This window comes from Cannabis sativa, chromosome 4, assembly GCF_029168945.1.
Source record: "Cannabis sativa cultivar Pink pepper isolate KNU-18-1 chromosome 4, ASM2916894v1, whole genome shotgun sequence".
In the NCBI taxonomy this organism is placed as follows: domain Eukaryota; kingdom Viridiplantae; phylum Streptophyta; class Magnoliopsida; order Rosales; family Cannabaceae; genus Cannabis; species Cannabis sativa.
Window position 1 is genome coordinate 48,571,634 of NC_083604.1, and position 9,294 is coordinate 48,580,927.

Genomic DNA, 9,294 nt, shown 5'->3' on the forward strand with positions numbered 1-9,294 from the left:
GCCGGGATGCAGAGAATATGGAGTAGAATGAGCCTCCTCAAAGATCTCATTTCTAAGTTCCGCACTGCTCGGAACACAAACCCTGGCTTTATACAAAAGCATCCCACTATCTGACACTGAAAAGTCCTTGGCTTGACCAGCCAACACCTCATCTCGGATCTTCACTAACTCCGGATCTGTCATCTGAGCGACTTTTATTCTTTCTAATAGATCAGATTGCAGCGTCAAGTTGTGAAGCTGACCTACCACAAACTCAATCTTTGGATCTAACCATATCCTCGGCTAGATGGGGTGAGATCGAACCATGCTAGCTACTTGCCCGGGACCACTTTACGCTCGGGGCATCGGCCACTACATTGGCTTTTCCGGGATGATAGAGGATCTCACAATCATAATCCTTCACTAATTCCAACCAACGCCTTTGTCTCATGTTCAAATCTTTCTGACTAAAGAAATACTTGAGACTTTTATGGTCGGTATAGATCTCGCACTTCTCCCCATAAAGGTAATGCCGCCAAATCTTCAGTGCAAAAACCACTGCGGCCAATTCTAAATCATGAGTCGGGTATCGCTGTTCATAATCCTTTAACTGACGGGAGGCATAAGCGATAACCCGATCGGCTTGCATCAATACGCACCCCAAACCCGGTTTGGATGCGTCACGATGAACTACGAACTTCTCCTTGTCCGAAGGCAAAGCTAGCACGGAGCGGTAATCAATCTGCTGTTTCGGCTCACGAAAGCTAGCTTCACATTTATCCGACCGGATAAATCGCCGATTCTTCTTTGTAAGCTCGGTTAGGGGGATTGACTTTTTGGAGAACCCCTCCACGAACCTACGGTAGTACCCAGCTAAACCCAAGAAGCTTCGATCTGTCACTGTCTTCGGTCTCGGCCAATCCCTGACGGATTCAATCTTCCCGGGATCCACCTTGATCCCATCTTTACTCACAATGTGCCCTAGGAAGGACACCTGAGATAACCAGAACTCACATTTCTTGAATTTGGCATAAAGTCTATGTTCGCGAAGCCGTTGTAGTACCATCTGAAGATGTAACTCGTGCTCCTCTTCTGATTGAGAGTATACGAGGATGTCGTCGATAAACACAATCACACAGATATCGAGGAAATCCTTGAATACTCTATTCATCAGGTCCATGAATCTTTGCGGGAGCATTGGTTAGTCCGAATGACATAACCAGAAACTCGTAATGTCCATACCTAGTGCGGAAAGCCGTCTTTGGAATGTCCTCCTCTCGGATTCTCAACTGATGATAACCCGAACGGAGATCAATCTTAGAAAAGACTGTCTTCCCCTGAAGCTGATCGAACAAATCATCGATCCTAGGTAATGGGTATTTATTCTTCACCGTCAGCTTGTTCAATTCCCTGTAGTCGATGCACATCCTCATAGATCCATCCTTCTTCTTGACGAACAAAACCGGGGCTCCCCAGGGTGACACACTGGGCCGAATGAACCCTATGTCAAGCAACCCTTGGAGTTGAATCTTTAATTCCTTAAGTTCAGCTGGAGCCATCCTATACGGGGCTTTGGAAACCAGTTCCACCCCTGGTGCCAAGTCGATTACAAAATCAATCTCCCGCTGAGGTGGTAACCCTGGAAGTTCTTCGGGAAAAACGTCCAAAAATTCCCGAACCACTCTGATGTCCTCTGGCCGAATGGTATCTGGCCGAGTGGTGTCCACCACCACGGCCAGAAACCCTAAGCACCCGCCGTGCAACAATTCTCTCGCTGACATAGCCGAGATCACCGGGATCCGAGATCCCTGAACCGAACCCACAAATACAAACGGTTCTTCACTTTCCGGTTGGAAGACCACCATCTTCCTTTTACAGTCAATGCTCGCCGAATATTTAGATAGGAAATCCATTCCTAAGATAATATCAAATTCGACTAAGCTCATCTCTATCAGATCAGCGCTTAACTCTCTACCATCTATCCTGATCGGCATAGACCTAATCCACCTATTGGAGATAACCAATTCTCCGCTGAGTAATGTGGTTCCAAACCCTGATTCATATCTATCAAAGGGTCTACCCAATTTACTAAAGACTCTGGCCGCCACATAAGAATGTGTAGCCCCAGAATCAAACAGCACTGAATAAAGCGAGTTGTTAATAAAAAGCTGACTTTTGACAACTGATGGGCTGGCATCTGCATCAGCCTGCGTGATAGCGAACACCCTGGCTGGAGTGGGTATCGCTGGAGCTCTCGGTGCCGCTGGTCAGAGCTGGGGACATTCCCTCTTGAAGTGTCCGGGCATGCCACAATGGAAGCATCCCTGACCTTTGCACTCACCCCGATGGTGCCTCTTGCAGCTAGGGCACTCGGGGTAGGAGAATCGGGTCTCAGTACCACCAGGACGACTCCTCTCGTTGCGGTTCCCCCGGAACCTCTTGTTCGACTCGAGCCGCCGGAAGCGATGGGTGCCCTCTTCCTCGATCAATGGCCGAACCACTACTCCCCCTGCTATATCACGATGCGGGGAGGGGTAGGAGCTCCGCCACCCACCGGAGTACTGGCTGATTCTGACATACACCCCACTGCGCCCTCAGCTCGCAGTGCCTTCTCCACCATCTGAGCATAGGTGGTGCTGTCGTCGGTGGTGATCATCAGGTCATGTCTGATCTTGGGATTCAACCCGTCCAGATACTTCTCCTTCTTACTGAAGTCGGTCGGCACAATTCCCGAGGCTAACCTCGCCAACCGATCAAACTGAGTAGTATACTCAGTGACGCTCATGTTCTCCCGCTGGGTCAGGTGAACGAACTCTTTCCTCTTGGCGCTTCTAACCGCCTCGTTGTAGTATTTCGCATTAAAGAGTTCCTGGAACCTTTCCCAGGTCATGGTGGTGACGTCATGGATCTGAGACACCATGTCCCACCATACCAGGGCGTCCTCCTGGAACTGAAACGTGGCGCACACCACTCTGTCGTTACCGGTGACACCCATGAAATTCAGGATTTTGGTAATCACCGTCAGCCATTGCTCGGCTTTCATTACGTCCGGACCTCCCAGGAAAACCGGAGGTGCTTGCTTCCGGAACCGCTCATACAATGGTTCCAATCTATGGGCCGCCACCACTATCTCGGCACAGGCGGCAGGGCGGTGCCACCGGAACTACGGGCACAGAACCGCAGGAGCACCCCGCTCGTCTCAACCTCTCGAATCTCGAGGTCTTGTTCTTCGATCCGGGCTTGCATCTCCGCAAACCGCAACTCCCGGTCCGGGGCTCCCCGATCGGGCCGGGGGAGCTCGGGCAGCCCGTGGCGGGTTCTCATCACCCGGCCACGAGCCCCGCCGGGGACCTCTGCCTCGGCCCCTAGCAGGTGGGGGAAACTGAGCTCCCTGTCCCTGATTCAACCCTACGGAGTTGCCCTGACTCCTGGTAGTCCGCCTGGCGTCCATCTAGTTAGAACCGCCTGCGAAACCAAGAGTTGGCATATCAGGTCGTATTCAAGGCGAGCTTACTAATGCCGCTTAATTTGGAAATTAGAAATGAAACATGCGCCTATTCTACTATCAGGCTACTAACATGCTTCCTAACAGGCTTTTCTTTTTCATAACTGAATAAAATAAACTACTAAAGCAATAAAGGCTTACTGAACCGTGAACCGAGCTAACTGCTGATGATGATTGTACATGTCGTGACGATCTTCGGAAGACAACACAGCGGCTACGATACCAAATTGTAACACCCTAACTACCTTAGGCGTATTACGTGATTTTTAAACGTACTGTGCAGCTCGTTGCTAATCAACGAGGTTTATGGAAAAACGTGATTAATTAAAATTTTGCTTTTTAATTAAACTTATAAACCATATTACAAAAGACTCGGGATCCCGATTTATAAAATCATTTACAAAAGTTTTAACTGTTTAACTATTACATCAAAATAAAAGTCGTCTAACGACCAGTTACAAAAATTCAGCCTTGCTGTCCCGAGGATCGTACGCTCCAGGCCTAACCGCCCCGACATGTACAATCTCATAAGCTCGCTCACGGTCCATCAGCTATAGCCTTGCCTTTACCTACACATGAACATAAACTGTGAGTCGACAGACTCAGTAAGAAAAGCATAATAATATCATACATAAAACTGACTGCCGTGTCCAACACGATACTGAGTCCCGCTACTGCCATGTCCAACATGGTACTGAGCCACTACTGCCATGTCCAACATGGTACTGAGTTTTGAACGTTCATAGGGACGGTACTATTGACAAGTATCCTCCTGATCGGTCGAACCGGTCATACTCCGGCTGCTGATCATACTCCAGCCTGTACCGACGGGATAGGTCAATAGCACTGAACCACCAACCAAATGTCAGCCTGATCGGTCGAACCGGTCATACTCCGGCTGCTGGTCATACTCCAGCCTGTACCGACGAGACAGGGTTGGATGGTTCGAAGCCTAAATACATAACTAATGTAATCTAGCAGGCTTCCTACATGCACGCTAAACATGTAATCTACATATGCATACTGTTATACTAATCTTACCTGGATTCCGATTTCAGGTGTGCCGGTCAACCTGACTGGAACTGAAGCTGAGCGGCGGATTACTGGCTCCTAAACCATAAAAATCACAACGCTATAAGTGACACGCTAAATCACTTCCCGGGGACTAAAACTAGGAACTAAAAGTTTCCCTATCGATAAAAAGCATGGCAATACCCCCTAAAACATAAAAACGAGGAAAACTAGGGTCCCTGAATTTTCCCCAACCGGTAGACCGGTTGCCCAACCGGAATTCCGGTTCTGGAAAATTCAGAACCCTCATCCGGAATTTCGGATGTACTACCGGAATTCCGGTTCCTCGCAGGCAGCAAACCCAAATTTTCATAACTCGACCAATTCAACCCCAATTGGTACCAAACTTTCCCAGAAAACGCATATACAAAAATCACCATTGGAGCTCAAGCTTTGAGTTCCAAACTCAAGCTTGAGCAAATCCACCTAAACATGCATTCCACTAGCTTAAATCTACTTAAACTAGCATATAATCACCTCTGAAAACTATAAAGAACATCCAGCAACTTCACAGCAACAAATAGAACCATTTCATTCAAAAATCACATATTTTAACATAGAAACTAAAAGCTTTGAACAACCTAACTAACATGCTTCAAACAACTCAATTAACATCAATTAAACATGCTTTGAACCACAGAAAACATCAACAAAACACAGCAGCAACAACCTCAATTAATCATGCATGCATCATCATTTTTCATCATTTTTTTCAAGAAATTACAACAAGAAAGGTTAGAGACTTTACCAAGGATTAGAAGAACACTTAGATTGGATGAAACTAGCTTGAAAATTGAAAGAAAACTAGCCCTTGAACCCCAAGCCTTCAGCCGAAAAAGAGAGAGAGAAAAGAGAGGTTTTCCAATTTTCTAATTTTTCTAAACTTTGAAATTTTTGGATAAATGAATTAAACCCCCATTACATAACCCTTATTTCAGCCAAATAATACTAAAATTAAACATTTAATTTTCAAATAAAAAGTCACTAAAAGACAAAACACTAATGGGGCAAAAAGACCATTTTGCCCCTCCACCATAAAATCATGAAAATCATACTAAAGGGGTATTTTTGGGAAATTCTAAATTCCCGGCCATTCCCGACATTCCCAATGTCTAAAACCCGTCCCCAAACTACTAACATACTAAGTTGTGATTTCTACTGAGCCAAACGCCGAGTTCCAAAATACCGGACACCGGAAATGCAAAATATGCAAGCTACTGAATAACATAAATAACAGTAATAAATTATTTAAATAGCTATAAATAATTTCATAATTAAACATAAACAACTGATAATTTCCAAATTAACTAAGCGGGCTTTACAAGAATAAGACTAAGCTAATAACGACTTTCTTCCTCAACGGTACCACTCATCCACTAGCATCAAACTGACTTCCTAGAATGGGAAAAAATCAAGGGTGAGCTTATAAAACCTAGTAGGAAAACAACTAACATCAAAGGACCTGTTGGTTTAATAAAATTCCTGCATGGTTAGCTTTGTAAAAATAAAATATCTCATCACTAGTATCAAAATATATAATCAACATAGAGAGACCACAAAGAATCACAAAATCAAGCGTCAAATGCATATCACACCGTCCACTAGCTAGAACCCTAGCTCTGAATACCAATCATAGAAAACGACATCCAAAACATAGTTGCACCTGATATCCACCATAATATCGGGACTCAAATTTAATTCACTCCCTGTACAGATTCTAGGTCTTTCACCTACAGGTGAGTGCACACCTGATCTACCTATGTTGACACGGAGACTAGGTCGTGAAACAACAATATGCACCGAACATGATCAACATGGCTCTCATCAGTATAACCAAAACAGGCAAATAATAAGCATAACAAAGGAACATATTCCTTTTTATTTTCTAAAAAATTCGGCAGCATAACAACTGTATTTTGAATAAACACAAAAATCATAACCTGCATAAATATTGATACACAAAAATATATTTGGCACTCAGTACCCAAGAGCAGTCCAGAAAAATATGCAGATGAAGTTTTCAATTTTTCAAAAAATTTTCAAATAATAAAAATTTAGAATATGTCTAATGTTATACAACACATCTAAAAATCAAGTCCAATAATCAAGTTGAGTCTCTACCTCTCCCAAGTCATTAAACTTTGTCCAAAAGACGATCTTAAGCTCTCAAGTCCCGAGCTCTAATTGTTTAGTCCAATCTTAGATATTACTCTCACCTATACAATCAAATGGTGAAATCATTATCATTATCGCATTCTACATCCAAAACTGAGTCTGAAGACATATAATATGACTATATTTAAAATTTAGGGTTCTGAAGCCTCACCTAAGTGGTGTACATTAACTATCGGTGGCGGTAAAAATTAGTCTACCGGAAATGTCGCTGAAAATAGGAGTAGTGTATATCAAAACGACCACCTCTACAAGTAGATCACACCCATGCCAACTGTTTGTCAAAATAGTACACGATGTTGCTGAAAAGTCACCAGAAAGGGGCGGAGCTACAAAAATGTCACTAGAAAAAGTAGTGAGTTGGGAAAATAGCTTAGTGTGGGTTGTATTCCTCATCGAGCCGAGTCTAGTTGTAATATCCCAGAAAATACAGTAATATTTTAATTAAACATATTTTATTAAATATGTGATTAAGTGGAGATTACAGTAGGATTATAATCCTACTTAAACTAAATACGAGTTGATTAGGGAAATAAGAATAAATAAACCATAATTTATTAATTATGGAGATTATATTGGACTATGCGAGAATCGCAGATACTATAATTTGAATAAAATATTTTTTGGCTTAACAACTGCGGAACTTGACGGGTGGTCAGAAATGTCACGACATTAAAAGAGGAAATATTTTAGAAGTATTCTAGTTTAGTTTTGAATTTTAAAAGAATGGAGTTTAATGAATTTATTCTACTTGATTATGTGACTTGGAGTAAGTTGAAGAATTCATATGAATTGAAACCTTGAATATATTGTGTATGTGAGAATAAACTGTTCTGGAACTTCTAGGTTGTTTTGGTGATGCTAGGGTCGAATTTTTGGAGGAGGAAAGAACTTTTGGTTGCTGCCCTGCTAGAACCGGTCGACCGGTTGCCTACAGGGGGGTGTTTTTTGGTTTTTCGTCCGGGCTGGTTCTAGGGCTCAGGGTGGTTTTCAGTATTCAGTGTGGAATGTTTAGAAGTTGTAAAGCCTAACCAAGAACTATTGGAAGTTAATGATTGTCCGGTTTTGGGAATTAAAGATTATTCCACAGATTTTAATGAATGTATTAATTGAGTGTTGTTGTCGTGACATAGGTCCTAGGATCGTCAAGCTTTGATTCCACTTAGACGGGATGCACGCTAAACTTCTGGACTGAGGTAAGAAAAGTATTAAATATTGTATAAGGTTAATGTTATGATTCTTACAGTTTTGATTAAGATCGAAATCTTGTCATACGTTGTTGTGACTTAATCCTAACCGAGGTTAACGATATGTATTGGATGTGACTCGATTGTTGATCGAAGAAAATAATAGGAAACGATTATCATCGTTTGACTCGATTATGATCGAGGGAAATATTAGGAAACGATTATCATCGTTTGACTCGATTATGATCGAGGGAAATATTATGAAACAATTATTATCGTTTGACTCGATTATTATCGTTGTGGCTCGATTATGATCGAGTAAAAGAAACGGTTATTACCATTATGAGTAATTAGTCCTGAAACTGCGGATAGGTTTCTTACTTATCGTTTGCTGTATCGGGCAACAATAGTGACATATACAGCTCGTGGTTAACGAGTGGTAAGAGTACTTTATGAAGTACAGAAATTGTGTAATTACGATGTTGTGAAATGAATCAAAAGTGTTATTATGTGCTAAGTTGTAATTGAATACATTTTGTTATAGTATGATTGAATGAACGTTATATTGCTTATGAAGTTGATCACTTTTCTTGTAATCTCAGTGGCTTAGGGATGTAAGAATATAAGATTATAATGATCCTTGACTAGAGTGCTTTATGAAGCTCTGTAATTGAATGGACATGTTAATGTGTGAACTAGAGTACTTTATGAAGCATTGAAAGTAAGTGTTTATGATACTATATGATTAGGGTATTTTATGAAACACTGAGGTTGGTGATTATGTATAACTATACTTACTTTTGTAACAAGTTTGCTCGTATAGATGTTGCATTGTATACGTATGTTGAAAGAAAATGATCTCATGGTATATACAATCTGTGGTACTATAATTTGCTATCATTTCCCATGAGTTGCATTATCTAGTAACTTTTCTTGCTGAGTCACTGTGACTCACGGGTGCTTCTTGGTGCAGGTAAAAAGATTAACAATTTTGTTCGGCTATGGGTCAGAGGTCTCCCAGCAATATACATATCAACCGTGTTGTCTTGGCTTCTGGGAAGCAGGGTCGACCACTTTTCTCTTATGTATGAAAGTGTAACTTTATTTTTTTTATATTAACGGTTTTGCAACTTGTTATAAAGAAATTTTATAAACAGGGGATCCCTATATTTTAGTTGTGTTCATAAAGAAGGTTTATTTTAAAATTGAATCAAAAGTTTTAATTAAACCACACCCTTTCCAAAAGTTTATAGATTAGTAATAATAAGTTTATAAAAGCACACACGTGGCGTCCCTGATAGTTAGGGCGTTACACTAGTGGTGAAGACGGCTCGTCAAACGGACACTGGAGGTGACCGGAAAATCCGTTCAAAGTTTGAA